The following is a 25,506-nucleotide window of genomic DNA, read 5'->3' as shown; positions in this document are numbered from 1 at the left end:
ACTGGTCTGATTTTCACTACTATTTCAGAGAAAATGAGCTAAAATCAACCCTTTAAAGCTTTTCACTGTACAAGGTAAGTTCAGCAATCTAGAAACCTGGCGTTCCAATAGATGAATCCCCCACCCCCCATCCGTGCAGCTCTGAAGAGTGGTAGAAATATTGTAGCTTGCAGAGTGGACATCTGAAGACAGTGAATGCGCATTCAAAAGATACAACCCTAGACATACGTAAGGAGGGGAAGCAGCTTGAACAAACATTTACAACACTCCTAAACATAGAATTAGAGTTAAGAATGTATAAAGGATAAAGGACATTAGATATTAGCCAGATCCTATTATGTCTAAATGATAAAACATTCATGCTACGTGCTAGTGCTATGTTACTCTGCCTGTTCTTGGCTATAAGCACAATCATTAATGCGCCAAAGGTTCATGTTTCTAACAATTATGTACCTGATGTTAATGGCCTTTATAGCTTAAATTGGTTAATAAAAATCAGGTGTAGGGTAAATGTAGTCTGAGAAAGGACTGGCAAAATGTGGGGACTAATCTGAAGGTTTTAACGCTTTAGGACCATGTAGTGAATACACAACCTGCATAACATGGACATCACAAAGATATCACCTCAAAACCAGCAACCCTTGTTAAATCATCTCCCCAAATGCCCACCCCCCTCAAATATTTATCTTGTAACAGAAATAATGAGCTCAGCACAAGGCACTCCCTAGAGATTAATGACCAGTTGAGGTTAATGGCCCTCAGCTATGCCTTGGGCCATCAACTCCTCCCAGCCAGTCATCAATCCCCAAAAAATGCCTTATGCTTCAATTGTTAGTGCTTAAGCATCAAGCGTGTAAATTTTCCGAGCACTAAATCTCAAAAAGTAACATTTTTTCCCCTTCAGATGCCAGTATTTCGCTAGCGCAGATGGGTCGGATGAAATGAAAGTGACTTTCTTTTATAGGGACTCTCTACAGCTTTACAAAACAGAGTTGTATTTATTTATGCTTATTCATTTGGGAAGCTTATAAATAAAACCTTTCCCTTTCAATTCTGTAAATTTCCCATCTGACAAAACAGTGACCCAAAACCCCCCTCAAAAAGAAAATTTACCAAGCCTGTCAGCAGGGAAAAGTGAACCCTCTGGGAAACATGTTTATTAGTTACTTCCTGATGCAGAACAACCAGAGGGAGCACTAGAGCACACCACCATTTCCTACAGGTCCAACAGAAGAAAAAAAATGGAATTTAAAAATGGATTAAGAGTGACACACTGCAGCCAGGTGCGGTGTGGTGCGATGGCTGTGACACTGGCCTGAGACTCAGGAGAACTGAGAGCTGTTCTAATCCTGACCTGCCATCTAACTTTGGGCAAGTCGCCTCACGGCCTTGTTTTTCTTTCCCCTCCCACTCTGCATCTGTCCTGTCTATTGTGACTGTGAGCTTCTTAGGGAAGGGAGTGTCTCTCAACTACATGTTTGCATAGCACCTCGCACAGCGAGATCCTGGTATCAGCTGGCATCTCTAGGTGCTACTGTAATACAAGCAACAATTATGGATCTGCCATGGTAGACCACTGCACTTATCCAGAGCCCCAGCAAATCAGTGCGGCTCCTATATGGCCAGCCCCGTACTTTTCAACTATCAATGGCCAATTCAGCTGGCCATAATCTTTTATTTATTTTAACAGCTACTTATACTGTCACTTAATTTTTCTGAAACCAAGATTGTACAGCATGTGAAAATTACCCTGCCCCCCATCTCAATTCCTTTTATCAGTATTTAGGAGAGTCATGATGTGTGGGAAAGCTTGGTGAATTACCTCAGACACAGGCCAATGAAAGAGCAAACCAAAAAAAAAAAAAGAATTTTTTTTTTCTTTATTCACTTTGTTACGTGGTCAATCAATTTTAATCTATTCTAATATATTCACTCAGAAGGTCAATTATCCAAATGCTTCTAATTCAGGCTGCACCTGATCTTGGCAGCCAATGAACCATTAAAAGGGCATCTGTTCTTTATTTTATATATTTATTTTTGCAATGGTTATCAAATTTCACATTCTTTCCTTTTTATACTATTCAGACTAATAAGACTTGCTTTACAAAGCACATTCAAGTTGGGTAAAAAAAAAAAAAATCTATTCTCTGAAGTCCAAAAGCAAAGAAAATTCTCTGTGGGGTTCACAGAGTCCATGAATATGACAAACACAGCAGAGTTTCATTATTTCGCAACCATTTACTTTGAGGAAAATACCACAACAGATTCTGGAAAATGTTGATATTACATTTAGCAAAAGACCATACAAAATATCAGACTATTATCATATGCATTTATATTGGCACTCAACTAGCATTAGCTGTGAAGAAAACAGGGCTACCTGTCAGACAACATCATGCACAAATTGGCAAGCTATTAGAATGCCAACTGGATGTATTCAATTAGAAAATTTACTACAGCACCAAAATGGCTTGCTTTTAAGATAAGGTAGAAATGTTGTGTGTGTTGACTGGGAGGAAAAAAACAAGACTGAACATTAACAAACATACAAAATACTTTCTCTTACTTTCAGTTATAAAGGCTGCAAATAGAGTGATTAACAACAATAAAATACTTCCTGTGAGAAAAGTCAATATTCAGAAAGAGGTAAAGAGAAGCACTGTAGAATATAGGAGTTTTGTACCTACGCGACTAGCTGTGTGACTTAGACAAAACCCTTAGGCTTGCAATCTCAAACTTAGTCACTGATTTTGGGTGCACTTGACCTGAGTCTGATTTTCTCAAGTATCGAGCACCTGCAGATCCCACTGATTTCAATTAAAATTGTGCAATGCTCAACGTATGGGAAAAAAAGAAAAAAACCCTAGAGTGTCCCCCAATTTGGGCACCAGAAACCAGTGGTTACCTTTGAAATCTGGGCCTTAACCCCTCTCTGCTTCACTTTCTCCATCTGTATGTTGGGATAATATAATACCTGCCTACCTCACAGAGATGTTGTAACCTGGAGACGCACTCAGGCACCTCAGTACAAGGCTGGAGAGTTTACTCCTGAGTCCCTCTTCACAAGTCCTGCCCGATTTATCGTGCAGTGCACTCCACTAGAGGCTCGAGTGGTTGCTGTGCCACTGTCTCCCTTAATCTGTTCTCTTAGATCCTTTCTTCCCCATAACTGTGTAGCACAGTGAAGTCCAAAGAAGTCAGCAGCACTGGGAGTACAATGTTGGGCTTTTTGAGCCAGTTTTTTAGATAATTAAATATTTAGACTAAATATAATGCAATAACTGTCCCAATGAAGGTAGAACTCATTGCTTCTAGACCCCCTACTTATTTGGCAAATGCTCCTTTGAAGTACTGTCATTTATTGCAACCTTTCAAGCCCCCTGTCCTCATCCTCCACGCATGCATCATCTCCTCCCCCGCAAAATAAATACTCAACATAGCATATGGTTTATGGTATAATAGGTTGGGACTAGATCTCCTGCATTCTCACATTTACCTCCTCATTTCTTCTGCTACTTAAAGTTTTATTTAAAAAAATTAGTCACCATAATAAATTATTAGACCATTAAAGTTGTCTCTTTTTTACAACTCCAATGTTTAATCCTAGCATACGCAGTTTTGCCTCGCTAAATAATTTTGCTCCCTCCCCAATATTCACACCTTTCAAATATTTGAAGATGCTGATCATGTCTCTCCTCCCACTTAGAGCAAGTTTTTAATTATTTTAGTCTTTCCTCATAAGTCAGTCACCTCCCAATGTCAATTATTTTTGCTGCTCTTCGCCACACTCCTTCAATTTATAGAGACATAGAAGTTTTATGAATGGAGTGAACCAGCCATCTATGTCTCTGGCCCAGTTTATTGAATCCTAAATGGAAATGATTTGAAAAGAAAGGAAAAATAAAGCTTTCCCCATCCACATGTTTACAGACAACTACCAAAGTTCACCATGGCCTTTAAAAATATTTACAAGAGGAAAATCCTGAATATTTTTACTATACTTTAGGGTCAGATAGTGCTTGAGAATCTCTGGACTAGAGAATAGCAGCAATATGTTGGGGGGTACTTGCACCTGTTATGAGACACATGGAAAATTGGTGTGTGTGTGTGTGTGTGTGTGTGTGTGTGTGTGTGTGTGTGTGTGTGTGTGTGTGTGTGTGTGTGTGTGTGTGTGTGTGTGTGTGTGTGAGAGAGTGAGAGAGAGAGAGAGAGAGAGAGAATGAAGAATATAAATTAACATGGGATGGTGTGGGATCCTATGCTGAGAATTTAGAGTGACAGCATCTCTCATGGGTACCAGAAATATATATGAATTATGCAGGTTCCCCCAAACAAGTTACAATAGTAATAAAGCTATAGGATCCCACATCAGGAAATATATTATTTTATGTCATTTAGTTTGTTTAGCATTTTTGTTGCTGTTCTTTTTGCCTCTTCAGATTTTCCCCGTTGAAGGAAACTGGTTTCTACGGAAACAATGTTGCCATTGATATGGCATCCACACGCTCAGTATATAGTCAGTTTACCTAGTGTTTCGAAATGTATATGGCAGTTTAAGAAATCGGAGAATTCTGTGAGGGTTATGACGACTGCTACAGCCCTGGCCAAGTCTCCTCTAGTGGACAGTCACCAGGCTACTGTACTGGACCAAACCTTTGGATCCCATGAGCTTCCAGCTGGGACAGAGCCCAGAAACTGCCTCTAAGTCTGGCCTCCCAGGCACACTCCCGGGGTAGACTCCCCTTGGCACGTCTCCTTGAGATGAGAGATACCACAGTCCAACTGTCCTCAGCACTGAGACCAGTGCTGAATCTCCCAAGCCTCCCCAATAGCTTACGCATGCTCCCTCAATGCCCACCCCTGTGGGCACTCTGGGTTATAGTTTAACTCTAACATGACAGTTAAAACAAGGAAACCAGGGTTTGCAAAGTAACTTCTTAAACACACGGACAAACTCTACTCATAGATGGCACAAGAGAGAGACAGATATAGGCAAAAAAAACCTCCAGCACATAATCTCCCTCAGTCCAGTTTCATACTCTGTTGTGAGTCTCTGGTCCCTCCACTCTTTTTGCTGAGTCATCCGGCTCCGGTGATAAAATGGCTCCCCTTACTTGGAGAATATACCACTTTTAAAAGCAGTCTGACACCTTTTGCTGTCCTGCTGAGATTTTCCAGGCTGCAACCCCATAGGAGATCCCTGGCACAGAATTGTTAACAGTCAATGGCTGTATTTGTAACAACCCCATTGTTCTACCAGGACAAGAGCTATCCATTGTTGATGGCTCCTCCATGGCCCTATTTCAGTTGCTCAGACATGGCTTGTTTTCTGCTACAAAATGGTAGTTCTAATCCACAAAAAATGTTACAATCATAAATGCTATTCATAAAACCAAGAAAAAGTCATAAGCTTATATAGAGATACTCCCCAAACTGTCACAATGACCGTGTGTGATGTGTGGTTTAAAATATATATATTACATACACATAGCTAACAGCTTGATTTCTGGGATGCGTAAAACAAATACCAAGCACTGAATGCTGGTTATATATTTTAAACTGAGGATGCATTGCTATACCGACAAGGTTGTAAAAAACATTTTTGTTCCCTTTGCATTGAAAAGAACTATGTGATCTTGTGTAGTAAGGGCCTTATCTGATCTTATTGAAACCAGTGCAAATCACGAGTAACTGCAGCAATGTCAGTGGAGTGTCACTAGTACAAAACGGATTTCAATGATAGGAGAATCTGGCCCTAACTGTGTGTGTGCTGAAACAAATCTCTTTTCTTCCTATTATAGTTTTGAAATTTCACAGCTAATTCTTGTAAAAGAAAAACTTCAGAATTATTGTTAATTCCAGCCATAGAATAATCATATTTGTAGTGCTCAAAATAAAAGGCACTTTTCCCTGCTGACTGGCATTTCAACTGCGAGTAAATCTCATCTGCTTCAAAAGAAGAGTGGGGAACTGGGCCCAATTCACCATTGCATGGACATATGTATAACACTTACTCATTCACCTAGTTCCTCTGACATCCAGGAAAGTAGTTACATGAGTAAGGACCATAGGATTGGGCCCAGGATTTACAGACACTAAGGAAATGATCATCAATTATTGAGCACGCAGGTCAAAAGCCAGAGAAAGTGTTCCTGTAACAGTGTGAATCACTTGGAAAGCGTATACCATTTCAAACCCCAAATCAACCTTTTGTCTTTGCCACATACTATATTAGAAAATTCATGAGCAGAACTGGCAAATATTAACTCAAAAAGTCTCAAATCAGTGGTAAAATAGGTGGTAGATTGCAGCAGAATAAAAGCACTATGAAGCAGCAGGATTGGGGGAAGAGGAAAATGATTACCGTTAAAGTAATTTGGGTCCCCTTTGTGACAGAGTGGGATATTTCTGTGTCAAATGATGAATGCTATGCTGTACCATGAGTTAACTAATAGCTCAGTGACTGAACAAGCCTGTCTTGCATTCTGAACAGCTGCCCTACCCAGGAAAGGTGCTTGACACCTCGTTGAAGGACTATCACTGAGAATCTACCAACCCTGTAATCTGGGACCACTGACTTTGGTTCTCTCTCAACTGCTGATTCATCCCAATGGAACATAAGAACGGCCATAGTGGGTCAGACCAATGGTCCATCCAGCCCAGTATCCTGTCTTCTAACAGTCGCTAATGATAGGTGCTTCAGAGGGAATGAACAGAACAGGGAATCATCAAGTGATCCATTCCCCGTGGCCCATTTCCAGCTTCTGGCAAACATAGGCTTGGGACACCATCCCTGCCCATCCTGGCTAATAGCCATTGATGGACCTATCCTCCATGAATTTATCTAGTTCTTTTTTGAGCCCTGTTATAGTCTTGAACTTTATAGCATTATCTGGCAAAGAGTTCCATAGACTGACTGTGCGTTGTGTGAAGAAATACTTCCTTTTGTTTTAAACCTGCTGTCTATTAATTACACTGGGTGACCCCAAGTTCTTGTGCTATGTGAAGGAATAATAACACTTCCTTATTTTCTTTCTACACACCAGCCATGATTTTATAGACCGCTATCATATCTCCCCTTAGTCATCTCTTTTCTAAGCTGAAAAGTCCCAGTCTTATTAATCTCTCTTCATACAGAAGCTCTTCCATACCCCTAATCATTTTTGTTGCCCTTTTATGTACCTTTTCCAATTCCAATACATCTTTTTTGAGGGGTGACCAGACCTGCACCCAGTAGTCAAGATGTGGGCATACCATGGATTTATATAGAGGCAATATGATATGTTCTGTCTTATTATCTATCCCTTTCCTAATGATTCCCAACATTCTGTTAGTTTTTTTGACTGACATTGCATATTGAGTGGATGTTTTCAGAGAACTATCCACAATAACTCTACTCTTTCCTGAGTAGTAACAGCTAATTTAGACTCCATTATTTTATATGCATATTGGAATTATGTTTTCCAGTGTTCATTACTTTGCATTTATCAACACTGAATTTCATCTTTCATTTTGTTGCCCAGTCACCCAGTTTTGTGAAATCCTTTTGCAAGTCTTTGCAGTCTGCTTTGGACTTGACTATCTTGAAAAGTTTAGTATCATCTGAAAATTTTGCCACCTCATCGTTTACCTCTTTTTACAGATCATTTATGAATATGTTGAATAGGACTGGGCCCAGTACAGACCCCTGAGGGACACCACTATTTACCTCTCTCCATTCTGAAAACTGACCATTTATTCCTACCCTTTGCTTTCTATCTTTTAACCAGTTACTGATCCATGAGAAAACCTTCCCTCTTATCCCATGACAGCTTACTTTGCTTAAGAGCCTTTGGTGAGGGACCTTGTCAAAGGCTTTCTGAAAGTCTAAATACACTATACCCACTGGATCACCCTGTCCACATGCTTGTTGACCCTCTCAAAGAATTCAAGTAGATTGGTGAGGCATGATTTCCCTTTACAAAAATCATGTTTACTTGTCCCCAACAAATTATATTAATCTATGTGTCTGATAATTCTGTTTTTCACTATAGTTTCAACCAATTTGCCTGGTACTGAAGTTAGGTTTACCAGCCTATAATTGCTAAGATTGCCTCTGGAGCATTTTTTAAAAATTGGCGTCACATTAGCTATCCTCCAGTCATATAGTACAGAAGCTGATTTAAATGACATACCACAGTTGTTAGTTCTGCAATTTCACACCTGAGTTCCTTCAGAACTCTTGGGTGAATACCATCTGGTCCTGGTGACTTATTACTGTTTAATTTATCAGTTTGTTCCAAAATCTCCTCTTATGACACCTCAATCTGGGACAGTTCCTCAGATTTGTCACCTAAAAAGACTGCTCAGGGTAGGGAATCTCCCTCACATCCTCAGCTGTGAAGACCGATGCAAAAAATTCATTTAGTTTCTCCACAATGGCCTTATCTTCCTTGAGTGCTCCTTTAGAATCTTAATCATCTAGTGGCTCAAGTGATTGTTCAGCGTGCTTCACGCTTCTGATGTACTTAAAATTATTTTTGCTGTTACTTTTTGAGTCTTTGGTGAGCTGTTCTTCAAATTCTTTTTTGGCGTTCCTAATTATATTTTTACACTTCACTTGCCAGTGTTTATGCTCCTTTCTATTTTCCTCAATAGGATTCCTCTTACTATGTTTTTTAATTTGGGATATACATTTAAATTGAGCCTCTATTATTGTGTCTTTAAAAAGTTTCCATGCAGCTTGCAGGGATTTCATTTTTGGCACTGTACCTTTTAATTTCTGGTTAACTAACGTCATCATTTTTGTGTAGTTCCCCTTTCTCAAATTAAATCCTACCATGGTGGGCTGCTTTGGTGTCCTCCACCCTCCAAACTCACAGGGATATTAAATTTTATTATGTTATGGTCACTATTACCAAGAGGTTCAGCTATATTCACCTTTTGGACCAGACCCTGTGCTCTACTTAGAACTAAATCAAGAATTGCCTCTCCACTTGTGGGTTCCAGGACTAGCTTCGTCAAGAAGCAGTCATTTAAGGTGTCAAGAAACTTTATTTCTGCATCTCGTCCTGAGGTGACATGTACCCAGTCAATATGGGGATAGTTGAAATCCCCCATTATTAATGAGGTTTTTTTATTTTTATAGCCTCTCTAATCTCTCTGAGGATTTCACAGTCTTGATCACCATCCTCGTCAGGCAGTCGGTAATATACAGTAACTCCTCATTTAAAGTTGTCCTGGTTAACATTGTTTCGTTGCTGATCAATTAGAGAACATTCTCGGTTAAAGTTGTGCAATGCTCCCTTATAATGTTAAAGCAGCAAAGAGTCCTGTGGCACCTTATAGACTAACAGACGTACTGGAGCATGAGCTTTCGTGGGTTAATACCCACTTCGTCGGATGCAACAATGAAGTGGGTATTCACCCATGAAAGCTCATGCTCCAATACGTCTGTTAGTCTATAAGGTGCCACAGGACTCTTTGCTGCTTTTACAGATCCAGACTAACATGGCTACCCCTCTGATACTTGACCTTATAATGTTGTTTGGCAGCCGCCTGCTTTGTCCACTGCTTGCAGGAAGAGAAGCCCACTTCAGCTAGCTGGTGGGGGCTTGGAACCAGGGTGGACCAGCAGCCCCCCTAGCAGCTCCCCGCTTTCATAAGTTCCCTGTGTAGCAGCCGCCCAGCAGGTTATCAACTGCTGGCAGTTCAGCTGTCCCTCCCCCCACTGCTGTGTGCTGCTTCTGCCCTTTGCATTGGAGCTGCTCCCAGGAGCCTCCTGCTTGCTGTGTGGGAGGGGACGGGGAGTGGGAGGCTAATGTCAGGGTGCCCCTCTGCTCTTGCATCACTCTTACCCCTTCTCCATGGGCAGGGCGGGGAAATGGGGACACAAGAGGGCTCAGGACGGATGGAGCTTGCTGGCCACAGCTTCTCATTCAACTTCCTGATCTACTTTAAAAGGCAATGTACTTAGAGTGGTGTCAGCATACTTAAAGGGGCAATGTGCATCTCTCTCTCTCACACACAGGGTGCGAGTCTCTGTCTGTGTCTACCATGCTGTTCCCCCTCCCTCAATTTGTGCTGCCTTGTAGAGTGTGAGGCTACATTAACGCTTGAGGGCTCAGCCGAGTGCTAGTTCATCATTTAGCAGGAAGGCATTCCCTGGGAAATATCCCACCCTCTAACTTCACCACTTCAATCAAGCTTCATAATCATCATTGCTGTGTACAGTATTAAATTGTTTGTTTAAAACTTATACTGTGTGTGTATATGTATGTATATATAATATAGTTTTTTGTCTGGTGAAAAAAATTTCCCTGGAACCTAACCACCACTATTTACATTAATTCTTATGGAAAAATTGGATTCACTTAACATCGTTTCGCTTAAAGTCATATTTTTCAGGATCATAACTACAACGTTATGCGTGGAGTTACTATATCCCTAATGCTATATTCTTATTCTATGGTACAATTTGGTTTTTTTTTTTTTTTAAACTTCATTTGACTCTATGCTTTCTTTCACATATAGTGCTGCTCCCCGATCAGTACGACCTATTTTGTCCTTCCGATATATTTTTATTGTGGTATTATTGTGTCCCACTGATTATCTGTGATGCCTATTATATCAATATCCTCATTTAATACGAGGCACTCAAGTTCACCCATCTTAGAATTTGCACTTCTACCATTTGTATAAAAGCACTCAAAAATTGTCACTTTTTAGCTTTCTGACATTATGTAATGTAATTGAATGGGACTCTTTCATTTGACTGTTTCTCATCAAATCCTACACATATTTTATCACCTTTATCACTAGACTCTCCTCCTTACTAGGATATAGAGAAATCTCCATGAATAGACCCTCCCCTAAGGAATGTCTCTGTCTGAACTACATGTTCCTCTGAACCTGTTGGTTTCCCCCCAGCTCTCAGTTTAAAAACCATTTAACAATGGAGTTATTTTTACACAGGGTCCCCTAGATGGGCAAGCAGGACAAAAGGAAGGGTAAAGCTTTTTGGATGAGCACAGAGCATAAAGAAGCGAACCTGCTTAGCTCTACCACCACTACATGTAAGGAGGACTTCAGAGACAGGGCAGAACAGACCCCGCCCAGCCGGAAACGTTGACAAACTTCAGACTCATAGAAGGGATTAGGTAGGGTGCATCTCAGAATGTATGTTGTTTTCAAAGTTCTATAACTGTCAAGTGCTTTAAGAGTAAAGTCACTGTGGTTAAGAAATTCCTTTGCTAACCCTGTGTTCCTTTCCTTCCTTTCACGTTGTTCCCAAAGGTCCTAAACTAGAGTCCAGAATGCCTACACCCTAGGGAGAACTGTGAGGGAGCTTGTATAAGTGACTGGGGGTTTGGGGGTCCTATGTCAGCTGGACAGTGCTCCCCAAGTCCCACTGAAAGGCTCAGACAAGATATCTGAGGCCAGGAGTGTACCCTAGACCCCCAGACCTAGAAACAGTGACTAGATTCTACCCAGACACAGGTGGGTTGGAGATATGTGAGACCCAGTAATTGAGACAACTTGCAATGTATGGGTGACTGTATATTGGGGTACTGGGCCAGGCTGACAATCTTGACCCACACGTGCTCTATTTTTTGCTCAGATGTCAATATTTCTAAAAAGTACAATTTTTTCTTTTATATAATCACATTTCTTAAAGGAAGAAGAAAGTCCAGGTTGGTGGCCAAATCAGGGGTCAGACTCTGGCTGGGGCATTGATTGAAACATTTAAACGTAGCTCTGTATGCAGGGAGAGTGCATCCCTTGCTATATGCCCCATCCGGGTTCGGCATACTCTCCCTCTCATGTCCAGCCAGCACAGAGAACAGATAGGGAATGCCCTTCAGACACACAGAGGGGGCACACCTGTGCTCCAGGGAGTCCAAGGGCTGCAACTACACCCAACAGCTGGTGCCTTCCAGAAAAGTTTTGCATCCATGGAGCATCTGGCTACAGTCTCTACCTCTGCTCTTCTTAAAGTGGCTATTGAGAGGCTCAATCATTTGTAAAGTGCTTCGGCATATATCCAGGCCTTTGGGTCAGGACAGCTAAAAGCTCTGAGATGAGGACCACAGTCAACAACTCTGCTTCTCGGGCACAACAGAACTTTCTACCATAAGGATAAAGCTAATCTGTGCAGGAGACAGAGCTTCCTTGAGGTTGGGTTCAAGACTGTGGAACTCACTCACACAGGTTCTAATGACCATCCCCAAAGTCACCATCTCTCACTCCAAGCCCAAGGTGCCCTTCCTCAACCTGGCTTTTCTAACCAATGCAGAACAGCACATACATTGCAGAAATAAACCCCACCAGAACACGCTACTACACCACACACACAATTCTCCCTCTGGGGAGAGGATGAAAAGATGAACCACACATGACAGATATTAGTCAAGTCATTAAATATACTACTGAAGGACTTTCAAATACCACCATGTTCAGGATGGTATAAGAACCTATTCAGATTACAAGTTAAAAGCATTATTATAAAACTTTAAATGTTTTCACAACAACAGCAACTAAAACCCCGCCCCCGAAAAACCTCTATTTCATCTTAAACATTAATGCCTCAATGAACTACTACGTTAAAACCAACAGCATAGGGCTAAAGAGCTGTTGAGTACATGGGCAACATCAAAGCCGGTAGGTTCAATAAACTGTAGTCATTGTTTAGAGGCTTGAGGAGCATCACTTCCACAGCATTTCTGAAGTAATTTTCTCTAGTGACATGCTATGTTTTGTCTTACTGAACATTTAACCTCTAGATCTGGACAGCACACATTTGGCATAGGCACATTTCTTTAGGGAACACTAGAGCGGTTACTTCAAGTGACAGTTTTCTAATTATTCTGTCAAGCATCAATCTGTGAAGTTCCAAGTTCCTCAGAGCCCTGACTGACAGGCAATCAGTGCTTTACTTAAAGCGTACGTATCAGCTCCTCCAAACAGCTCTGACCTGCCAAATGCTAATAAAACCAGTTTTTAAAAGGAATGCAAAATTTGACTATCATCACCACTCCCCAGTTTGTGCATATGAGGTACCCAAAATGTGCATGTACTCACCAAAAATTGCAGTTTCACCTCCAGTGCATATAGTGAAATTGGGAACAAAAAAACACAGCATATGCTGCTTTCCCAGATTCTAACAGTTCGTGCAAGGGATTTTTCTTTAGAGCAACTGCAGCTGGTGAAAAATCAGCTTCAGAAACACAGGGGTAAAGGGAGATATTAAATTTTTATTTATTTATTTATTTTTTACGAATCAGTTTCCAGAGCATTCCAATTAGCTTGTATTTGTCTCTTTTAGGACAAGTTTCTTCATACTACTTTGGGCCTGATTCTGCCCCTGTATTTGTGATGAAGATTACCCAACCCAAACAACAATCCCATTGAAATCAATGGGACTAAGAATTTGTGGTGGAAGGTATTACTCAGTAAGAGAGAGAACAGGGAAATCAAGTACTTCTTGTGACTAATAAGGACCTTACCTAGTTTAGGGGATAATGGATACTATTTATCTGGTCCTGATGCTCTTATTAAAGACATGAAATGTAAAAGAACATATGCATAAGAAAGTTCTATATGCTCTTTATCAAATTCACTATTAAATCCAAAACTGAATCTGAGTTTGACCACTACGTCTAAGAGTCTCAGGATGCAGCTAGCATTGGACTGAGTTTGGAGCATAGGCAGTCATTTTGCACTCTGTAATCTCACGGTTGAGTTCCTTGATGTGGATCATTGGAATAGCTAATATTGATTATTCTTGGTTCTCATGCAGGTGACTCTCTTCAGCATTAGCTTGGGATTTCAACACCAGGGAACTATCCCAAATAGTTACTAGCTCAAAACATCTAGTTGGTCACACTCAACCTTCTCCAGCGGTTGAATCTGGAGGATGCGATGGTCATGGACTAACCATGGTGTCCTACATCTCCCTTGGGCACTAAGTTTATGCGAGTGCTCAGAGAGTTTTTATAAAGGAATTTAATAAACATACAGTTTAGATTACCCTTTCAATAAAGGCTCACTTTTCAAATGCTGAAGCCCCAACTCAATGAGAAATTGAAACACTATCCATTTTCTGTGCTCTACAGATTTTGTTGCACTTGTGGGATGTTGGTAGGAAAGATACACTTCTCAATTTATTCTCAACTCTCCTAAAAGTACCAACATCTAATGTTTTGCTGCTGTTTAGGTTTATTCACAGAAGTGTCACATGGGCATCTGGCAATAGGAAATAGCAGAATGTTTGTCAATATTGATTTCCATGGTATTGAAACTTGAGTCCTATTCAAAGTCTTCCTCCCCCTCCCCGCGACTGCCTTAGATCTAAAGCTAAGATGCAAAATAACATAGGTTTGGCGAAGAGCCACTCGTCATCAAGAGTACTGTACTGGAAAACAGGTGGATCAAAACTGAGAAATGTGTGGTTAATGAAGAAATGAAATGCCAGCAAGTCTGAAGTAGAAGGCACAACAGGCATTATTGTTAATGACAAGGAGCCACACAAGATATTCCCAATCCTTAATTCTATTTTACTGGAAAAAAGTATATTATATAATTTAATTGGCATCAGGTTCTTGGACCTAGCTGTGAATCAAAACTTCGAGTAAATGATTTATGAAGTGGAAACCTCAGAATCTAAAGTCATACACCTTCCATGAATCCACATTATTTTGCAGTTGTCATTAGGCATGTCTACACCCTGTGTGCTATATAAGTCATCACTATGGTGACATGGTTAGTGTTGCATTATTGGCCAGATTCAGATATCCTTACTCACCCTCAATAGTGTATTATTTTGCAAGTGGGCTCACTGACTTCAGGGGGGACTACTCGTGGCGGAAGGCGCTATGCAGTGTAAAAGAAACTACCAGAATCAGGCCCCACATGCATGGGTCCTGCTTGTTCACAAATATCACTTGATGGCATGGAGCTTACAAATTTGACCACTGATACAAGAAGTGGATCAAGAAGGGTCTTTGACAGAAGGCCAAAAATAGTAACAATCAATGGAGAAAAACTTGTCCTGCTGGCTGGCTGAACAGCTGCTAATCACATGTTGTTCTGTGATACTAAGTAGAAAACATGCTAGCAAAACTAAAGTAGCACAGATATTTAATCATCATCATCATGGGAGATTGGTTTACTCTGCTGCTACGTATTGCAGGCTTGATTTTGGTTGAAATTGTTTTCATTTTTTCTCTTTAGTTCAATTACTTCTGTAATTTGCAAGAAAAAGTAAAAACAAAAAATGTATTTTCATTTCTCTTCTAAATAAGAGCCCCACCCCTCCAACAACAACTGTACAGGGTCCCATGAAATTCTGATTAAAGGCAAATCCTTCACAATTCAGAGAGCACATACTCAAGCAGTGGTCGAAGAGGAAAACCTCCAGGGAAAGCAGGAACTAAACAATTCTGATAAGGTTTCTGTGACTTTCCAGCAAACAGTAATTTGCTCTTTTATATTTCTTCAATGAAAAGTCATGCATTGTAGTCCCAAACCTTTAAATCAAATGATTTGCTGGACATTAGGCATTCAAGTCCCATTACCTATTATAAAATATTGACTCTGCACTTTCATTCATTTCCCCTCAATAATTGATTTCTTTCTTTTTGGGGGGAATAGGGGAGGAGGTTAGCCAGTTACACACTTAATAGTATTCTGGAAGGGTTGCAATCAGGATTTAGATAAATAAAAGTAAACTCTGCAAAAAATTTTGAGCTTTACTGTTAAAAAAATACATTATTTTGTCTATGACATCCTTTCACTTTTTCCGTGGCATGATTAATCCAAAAACTACCACCAATGGGAGTCATTTATATTTTACTTTAAGGCTTCTGCTTTAATAAGATTGATTTTACCTTGTCAACAATAACAAAGCTTTGTACTAACTCTCATGGCTAATATTCTCAGTTGGAGCTCATTTGTGAATACAGCTCTGGTTATGTGTTAGTAAGCCAAATTAAGGATCCATCCCCCCTTGAAAGTTGCCTTTTAGTCAACCAAATGTTGGTATCATCCAGTAAATCCACAACTCCATGCAATCAGAAAAGTGATTCTGCATTTCTGATGACCTGATTGCTGTGAGACCTATGTTCTAGGCAGTAAACCTCTCTCCATATGCAAAAACAACGAGGAGTCCTTGTGGCACCTTAGAGATACTGATATAGACTAACACAGCTACCCCTCTGAAACCTGTCTCCATATATAGAAACTTTCTGTTCTGTCATGACAACTGGGATTGGTTGCTCCACTATTACTGACAGTTCCTGGAGTTTGTCTGTCTACAGCCAGCAACAGAATGTTCTTTGTCCCCCAGCAGTCTTTCAGAGCTTAAATTTGGCGAGCTTTGGCACACACTGTACAGCAACTGTGTTTGCTCAGACTCTCATTAAACAACTAGGGCCTGATTTTCAAAACAGAGTTCAAACAATTGCATGTGCAAAAAGGGGCATGAAAATGCACACCTCATTTCCATGTGTAATTATCACAACTACACATCCATATTCAGGTAGCTGTACATGCAAATAGCCAGTTATGTTCAACTGAGGCTTACTTCACATGCCAAATTTTGAAAAAAAGGTTCTCAATCTTTCTTCTCTTGGGAGGTGGGGGGGCAAGGAGGGTGATGTTAAAGGTTTATAATAAGTGATCTCTTCATGAGAGTTGGGGCACCAATGGCTTGAGACTACGTATGGGGGTGCTAAGCACTTTTTGTGTATTGTTCATTGTAAAGTGCTTAGCTTCAGTTGTGGTAGAAGTTAGATCTTCAAAAATTTAAGGTTCAAAATTATATCATAATTTCAAATAAAGTTTAAAAGTGCAACTTAAAATTAATCTAGTTTACCAGATAATATTTATCTCCGTCTCCTTCACAATTCTGAAATACAAACGTTCCAAGCCATCTTTGAAACATTAGTCATCTTTGAACTATTTACATATATTTCATTTGCATTCAAATAAATGAAAAATATGAAACTATTCTTTATATTACTATTTATATTCTTATAGAGCTAAGCTTTCTTCCCCCAAAATCTATCTTTTCAAATATAAATGTATTATAATTGTAAATACACTAGACGTACCATCTAAACATGCTAGTTTAATATTTTATTTTCACTGCAACATTAATATTATGAGAAAAATGAAAAAAGTATATTTTGTCATTCATTAGAAATACATCATGCTGGATGTAAATAGTACAAAACCCATCCTACTCTACAGAAGTAGATGTATATTACAGCATTACAGCAAGTATTGCAGTTAGGTTGAGAAGGCCTTTTTTTTGCTCACTTACTCCAATTAAGTTGCTCGTTACTTTTTCAAACAAAAAAACCTGTTCCAATAACATTTTTGGATCTTGTTGGAACAGTTCAGCAAAATCCATTCAGTCATACATTATCTACCATTCACTACTCTCTCCCTTTGTGTACCCACTATATACACGAGTGTGTGTATATATAGAGATTTACATGCGTGCGTGCACACACACACTTTCTTTTAGTAGGGTGGGATTTTCAAAAGCACTCGTGTTGGGCTGTTTGAAAAGTTTTCCATCAAAACTGGTTTCAACAAAATGCATTTTTTCCCACAAAATAGGTCTCCTTTCGAGAGGAAATTTTTACTTTTTGTTGATAAAATAAAAAACATTTAGGCCTAAAAGTTTTTGGTTTTAGGTTTGTGTGTTTTTGATGAAAAGTCAAAAGTTTTCCTATGAAAATACTCCTCATTTTTCAGCTTGCCCTACACTCAGTTTCATATAAAATTTCAACCACCTTCAGTGGGAGCAGAGAAAGGTGAATGCTGAGTGATTTTGAACATTTTAATTTTTACACTTAGGTTGAACCTTAACTTTTAATAAGGAAGGATTTTAACCATCACTTAAGTGATGTCAATGAAGAGATATCAATTATGTATTATTTATATTTTGCTCTGCAACCGTGCTTCGGGGCACCAACTGTGGATCAGGGTGTCATTGCCCTGTACACACACACTTAGCAAAAATGACAGTCTCTGCCTCAGGGAGTTCATAATTTACATTATTCATAGATTATAAAGCTAAAAGGAACCATTGTGATCAGCTAGTCTGATCTGCTTTAATACAGGCCATAGGACTTCCATGAATTAATTCCTATTTGAACTAGAGCATATCTTCTAGAAAAACATTCACATGTGAATACAAAAGTCCATTGATGGTGAATCCACCATCATCCTTGGTAAATTGTACCAATAGGTAATTCACTGTTTAAAAAATTGCCCCTTATTTCCAGTATGAATTTGTGTAGTTTAACATCAGATCCTGCTCTCTTTGAAGCCAATGGGATTTACTGGAAACAGAATCAGTCACTTATTCTCTACCAATAAATTGCTAAATATTTTATCCAATACAAAAGAAGGGTATTAGTTTGAATATCAGCTTTTTGTCACTAAATCTGTTATATTATATATATATATATATATATGTTGATATATAGGCTCTCATCATATATTTCAGCGTGTGCAGGATTTCTTGACCAAATTTCAAGTTTAATTCAATATCATCATTTGAGAAACACTATTACCTCTCCATTTATCAAATAAAGGTATTAAATCACTTTTCCTTCTAACATGTTTGAAAATACTCATGCAGCAAATGAAGGTTGTATATTGTAACAAGGAAGGACAGTGTACTAAATCATAGCAAAATGTTCACTCTCAAAAAGGAAGAGGGGAAAAAATCATTTTTAGAAAGAAATTTAACGTACCGGGAGCAATAACAGAAAAGAAACCTCTTGTGGAAACACATAGTTGCTAGTGATTTACCTGGCACACAAATGAGTGAGACAAATTACTGTAGATCAATGAATGATAAAATGCTATCCAGAATGCTAAGGGTTAAGATTTTGGATGGATTTGTTGTTGTTTTTCTTCTAACCTCCAAGAACTAGAACCAGAAATCCAAGATGTTTGCTCAAAAGCTATTCTATCAGAATTCTAGCTGAGAAAAGAGATGTGCTCAGAATGTTAACACATGATTAATGAAGAAACCCATAGTTAAACTGAATGAAAAATAATTAACTCTGATATGTGCCAGTTGCCCCATGGGAATGCTAACTGATATGCACGGGCACAGTACTCCACTTACAGGACACTCCTCTAGTTGTGGAGAAAGACAATTCCCCATTGCTGGTCCCAGGAATGCAGATAAATGCCTATTGTGTCTGAAAAAGGAGCTTCAATTGTGAGAAAGATGCCACTCATATTAGAGTAAAAAATACGATCTAATTTGCTGAATGTACAAGTTCTTTAAAAAAAACGAAAAAAAGGTTTCCCCACTTTCTTTCTGAAATGAGGTAAACCTGAATCTACCATGGAAACTCTAGCGAGTGAAGGGAAGAACATAGAAGTGAGAGAGGAGACAGGCATAGCCTCTCAGATGTGAAGAGTAGAAGAAAAAAAACAAAACAAAGATATTCTCTTCTTTCAAAGCGATTAACCACATCCCTGAAGAAGACTCAAGAAGTTAATTCAGCTCCATGTAATAAAGATAATACATGCAGGAGACACTTGTAGAAAGATCGAATGAATGAGAAGCATTAACTGCTGTGACAGACCCAGGCCAGTGGGGTACAGGAGTCTGGTAGAGGGCAAATATACTGGTCACTGGATGAGTAGTTTTCTGTTCCCTGAGCGACCAGAGCAGGGGCTGCACTAGAGTAATCAGGAACCTGCTAGAACCAATTAAGGCAGCCAGGCTGATTAGATCACCTGCAGCCAATCAAGGCAGGCTAATCAGGGCACCTGGGTTTAAAAAGGAGCTCACTCCAATCAGTTGAGGAGGAGCCAGAGGAGAGGAAGTGCGTGTGAGGAGCTGGGAGCAAGAGGCACCAGGAGCTGAGAGTGACAGGGTGTGCTGCTGGAGGACTGAGGAGTACAAGCGTTATCAGACACCAGGAGGAAGGTCCTGTGGTGAGGATGAAGAAGGTGTTTGGAGGAGGCCATGGGGAAGTAGCCCAGGGAGTTGTAGCTGTCATGCAGCTGTACCAGGAGGCACAATAGACAGTTGCAATCCACAGGGCCCTGGGCTGGAACCCGGAGTAGAGGGTGGGCCCGGGTTCCCCCCAAACCTCCCAATGCCTGATCAGACACAGGAGAAGCTGACCCAGACTGTGGGGAAGATCACTGAGGTGAGCAAATCTGCCAAATGAGCGCAGGACCCACCAAGGTAGAGGAGGAACTTTGTCACACTGCACATGATATCAACTGTAAACAAATAACCTGTTCTTATTCTAGGATCTTTACAGTGGCTCTTATTAAAATGTAAGACATCTACAAATCTATATACATTCAAATAATCATACAATATATTTTGCGTTGTTACCAGCCTTATGATTGACACAGTTATTCCTCATGCTGTTTGTTGTCGCCCAGCCCAGTCCGCTGGAACATGCTGCGGCCACGCCGCCCGGCCCAGCCCGCTGGTCAAGGGTAAGTGGCTGAGCCCGCTGGGACACGCTGCGGCCACGCCGCCCGGCCCAGCCCGCTGGAACATGCTGCAGCCGCGCCGCCCGGTCTGGCCTGCTGGAGCAGGCTGCGGCTGCACTGCCCAGCCTGCCGGAGCAGCTCCAGTCAGGCCAGAGACATCCTCCCCTGGCCCTCCCCAGATAAGGTGGGAAGGGATGGAGAGATTGTGGAGGTCCCAGGCTAGGAGTGGGGTCATGTAGGTGGTGGTCACAGGGGTTACTCCACTGACCCCCAGCTTCTCCCCCACAAAATATTCCCCACCCGTTGCTGTCCCCCCCCATCAGAGTAAGCAGCTGGCGCACCACGGCACTTTGTTTCCTTAGGTTTACCTCGTGCCTGCAGACGCACGAGGTAAACAAACCATCTCAGCCCAGCCGCGACTTATCCTGATGGCCTGGGAGCCAAAGTTTGCTGACCCCTGAATTATAGCGTCAGCTTCTGAACAGGTTATAAAAAATTTCCATTTTTACTTATCCATCGTGGGAGGGGTCGGCTTATAAACGAACCAGCTTATGAGCGAGTACATACGGTATTTTGAAAGAATAAAAGTATTAGCTATTTGAATATGACCAACATTCTCAAACAAAGCTACCTAGACAATAGATGACAAGATCCAGGGTTATTTTTCAATATTTTATGCTGTGTATATACATTATCGAGACAGCACCTAAAATGACAAAAAACCCAAACAGCTGATTTCTACACTGATGCCTGAAGAAGAGCACTGTGTTACCGAGACCGAATGAGAAAATAACTATTTGAGAGAAACAGTTCCTCATCTAGGTTTATCTCAATGACGGGCAGATGGCAGTGAGGTGATCAGAACTCTTAATTTTGATGGAAAGAATGTGATCACTTTTTTCTGACAGCCTTAACAAGCCAAATATCTAAAATTAATGGCTATCAAGACACACTTTACTCTACAGACTAACTTTACTAACCAGGTAAAGTACGAGTTCTAATTATATTTTATTTCCTACCAATATGACCTTTTAATTTGATTAGAGTTTCATTCCTCCTCTAAATGTGCAAGATGGATTATCTGTAATAAGATTCATAATCAATTATTCATCCCACTATACTGAATTACCAATTTAACTAAGGTACCCAAAAATCTCTTAACTTCTTATATTTATTCACTGTGAAGCGAGACAAATACACCTTTAAAATCTAAAGCAGTTTGTAAAGTATAATAAAGTAAAGAGTCAAATACTTCTGAGAGTTATTAGCCCATTATGTTATATCCTTTAACTAAGCACTGAAGACATACACGTGTATATATACATTGGTTCTGCTATCAGGTGTTCAGCAAATAAAGACTCCATCATTAGCAAATGTTTGATGAGATTGGCCTTAACTTCAATTATTTAAACAAGAAAAATCTCAATACCTGAAACCCAGCAGTCACGTTAGTCCTATGTCCCATCACAGGTGAATAATAGACGAAGACCCCAATGGGCGCTTAATGAGATATGGCTTGAGATCAACGTCCCTAACCAGCCCTGTCCTCAGACAAAGAACTGGGCAGGAACATGTGGTGCTTCTAATCTGTACTTGATATATAATGCACCTGCCATGTCCACTTGTTTGTTGTATCCTGCTGCCCACTCATGCTTGACCCTGTATTCACGTATGAGGTAAACATTGGCCATGCTTTGACACCATTACCAAGAGGACTCCTGAGAAGCTGCAACATCTACCCAAATTCTGCCCGCAGCTTGAACAATACAGCATCAACAGAACACCTATTCTGACACACACAGAGTGTGTCTACATGAACATTTAGTTCATGGCAAGCAGAGATGTGAATTCACTACGAACTAAGCTGCCGCAGATAAACTCTCCACATGGACCTTGCTGAGTCGTTAACGCACTGTGATCTAGTCCTGGACATTGTGGGGATTCACTCAGGTGGAAATGATCTTGGCCTTTTTCCTGGTGTACTCCTCAAATGATGTACGAGAGCAGATTTGGACCAACTCAGAGATTTGCGTCCAGGAGCTGTGATAGACTTCTCTGATTTGGCTGACGATTGGCATGATTGCTACAGCGACAATATGAAAGCTATTAATAAGTGTTGGAGAGACATTAATTGGGAAATTGGAGGGTTCATGGCTGACTAGAAAATGTGTACTGTATGGCACAGAAACATGACACTTCACTATTTCTCAGAGATGGGGTATATCGATCAGACAGGGGTCAGAGGATCTTTCTCTCAAACATAGAACTGTCAGTATGTTGGGACAGAAACCCCCTCTGTAATTTCTCTCACTGGCCCTGCCACAAACTCCACTCTTCAACCATTCTGAAATGCAGTCAGGAACACCATTCCACTATAACACAGTTATCCTTCGTTCTAGGAACCACATGTGAATCAGGTTATAGGAAGTGGGAGAAGTAACAACAATAGAAACTTTTGCATACCAGGGAGTGAGGACTTCAGATATATGGTCGGAGATGTGGATTGGTAGCTGGGGTGAAGTATTGAAGCAGGCTGGTGGGGCCTGGCTGATGTGTGTGTGTGTGTGTTGGGGATTGGAGGCGCTGGCTGGCCGCATAGGTATGCAAATTGCAGGACATGATGTGTACAACTGCCTAAATAACTACTGATTCCTACCAACAACATATCCTAGTTTTTTGAGAAGAGAAATTCAATGGCAAAAACCCCCTACATTAATCCAGAGTTAAGGTTGCTTGGTGGTACGTCACCCACTTGCAGAACGCTGAGTTAAGCAAAACTCAAAAGTCTGAAAAGGTACATGTGAATGGGGCATATCGAGGCATTGCTGAAAGAGGATATGGGCAACATTAACTGCGCATTTCCTGGTTTTCAGTCGTTTGAGTTCCGCCCAACTCAATGTTTTGCAAGGGGCTAACATATCACCAAGCAACCTTAACTCTGCATTAATATAGCTTTTTGCCATTAATATATACTTATTTGGATTACCTAATATCCCCTTTTTTAAAATGCAGTTACTTTTGATTATAAATGTATCGATGCAATACAATTATCTTTGTAAATCGTAAGTGAGATTGCAGATTTCCACAAATACTGGCAATATGCCGGCAATCTCTTAAAAAAGAAAAATCCTTTTTGAAATGAAAGTTTGTTTTTCTAGCGCTTCACATACATTAAATAGTGTCAAAGATGACTAGTCATTTCAGAATAATGCCTGCACAAGCGCAAGGATGTATGTTTTTAAAAAAAGCAAAACTGATCAAGTTTTATTAGTTTATATTGCAAACATCTTCTCACAGATACAGTACTGATGAAAATATGGGTATGTCTCAAGTTAATGCCCACTAAGGCATCTGGACATCTTCACCCTTGCAAAGCCTCGTTGCGTTCAATAAAAGATAAGGTATTTGCAGAAACCTGATGCAGAAAATGTGACCTGCCCTATTCCAATCTTAAAAGGGGCCTCTATGATCTAATGAGTCCTTTTCATCTCTAACTACTATGACCCTATGATAGGAATCCGACACTATCAAAAGCCTGAAGAGAGAAAGCATTACTGATTATACAAAATCTGAAGTAGTATTTAGCAATTTGACTCTCCTCCAAATATTCTATTGTTGTCTCAAACAAAAACTGTTTAAATTTGGTTGCTTCATCGTAAACAACAATCATAGCCCTGTCTTCAAACAGAAATATTTTAACATTTAGGGGTCGTACATTCATCTGAGGGGGTGTGGTCTAAGGGTCTGAAGAGTCATGAGACCTGGGTTCTATCCTCAGCTCAGCCACTAACCCTTGACCTTGGGAAAGTTGTTTTCAGCTCTGTTTCCCATCCCACCCTCTGTCTCTGTTGTCTGTTTTGACCGTAATCTCTTCAGGGGAGGGATGGTCTCTCACTAGGTGTTTGCACAGTGCCTAGTAGAATGGGTTCCTGAGTTCAACTGAGGCCTCAGGCACTACCATAAGAGAAAAATAATAATAGTAGGTTGACATAATTAGATCTAGCTGCTGAAGCATTTGATATTTACATAATTTACTAGCTTGAAACTGCATGACTTTGATGTCAAAAACACAATCAGGGCACCTCTCAATTTTGTATTGCTATTTATTTATATTTATTTATTTATTTGTCATTTGGCTCATACAAAAGCAACGCTAAGTGTACAGTCCCTGTTAGGATGTGGCTTTGCAAAAAGAAAGGAGGCCATACTGAGAGAACGTCACTTCTATGGCACTTTACATCTTTTATGTACTGCATAAACCTTTAATTAATGCCCAGCTTCCCCATGAGGTAGATGAGTATTATAATCCACATCTTACAGCTGCCCAACATTAGGAGACATTTAAAAAAATTAAAACCTAAGTATTTGTCGCAGGACAAAGTCAGAGTCAGAGTCCACATCAGAACGCCTTGGCTCCCAGTCGAGTTCAGTGACTAGGCATTGCTTCCTCTCAAAGAAATCCACCATTTTTAGCATATAGCCAGCACATCATGGACATTTTTCACTACAACAGTTCTCCAACAATAGCTTTTCAAGGACTTAAAAATCCGTCCCATGCTTCACTCACTTGCGGGAAAACACGTAAGGCATAAAGAAAACACTTTGCCTGCTGGGCAAAGAAGAGCGGGGTAATGAGGTGTGTAAAGGATGTATGATATTTGAATGAGAAAGCAAAAGGGTTTCTAATGACTATATAAGAATACGGTTCTCTCTATATTATCCGAAATGACATGCAATCTGACAATTCAAACAAATCCGACGCTAGCATGCTGTAATACGTCTGTACCTGAGTGCTATTTACATTTCATTTCAACTTCACTGTATACACATTGACACTGGTAGCCGAGGGAGCCAGGAAGGTCATCTGATCCTAATGCTCAGAAGTCTGACATCCTTACAACTTTAGAAAACTCAACTACCAGTAATCAGTCAGTTACTTAAATACAGAAATTGACCAAGAGGCTAGTCTACTACCACTCTGCTCTATTCCTATAATGGGCCCCTGGTTAATGTAGCCTTCTTTGTTTTAAACTTTAC

At 40.3% G+C, this 25,506-nt stretch overlaps 1 protein-coding gene across 1 annotated transcript in view; it reads right to left on the bottom strand.

Moving 5' to 3' along the window:
- The window catches only part of SUCLG2 (succinate-CoA ligase GDP-forming subunit beta), a 215,016-nt gene that overhangs the window by 47,951 nt on the left and 141,559 nt on the right, over window positions 1-25,506 (bottom strand). The gene's annotated exons all lie outside the window — the stretch shown is intronic.

This window comes from Mauremys reevesii, linkage group 7 (assembly GCF_016161935.1).
Source record: "Mauremys reevesii isolate NIE-2019 linkage group 7, ASM1616193v1, whole genome shotgun sequence".
NCBI lineage: Eukaryota > Metazoa > Chordata > Testudines > Geoemydidae > Mauremys > Mauremys reevesii.
The sequence above is the reverse complement of the archived record's forward strand: the minus strand, read 5'-3'. Positions and strand labels throughout refer to the sequence as shown.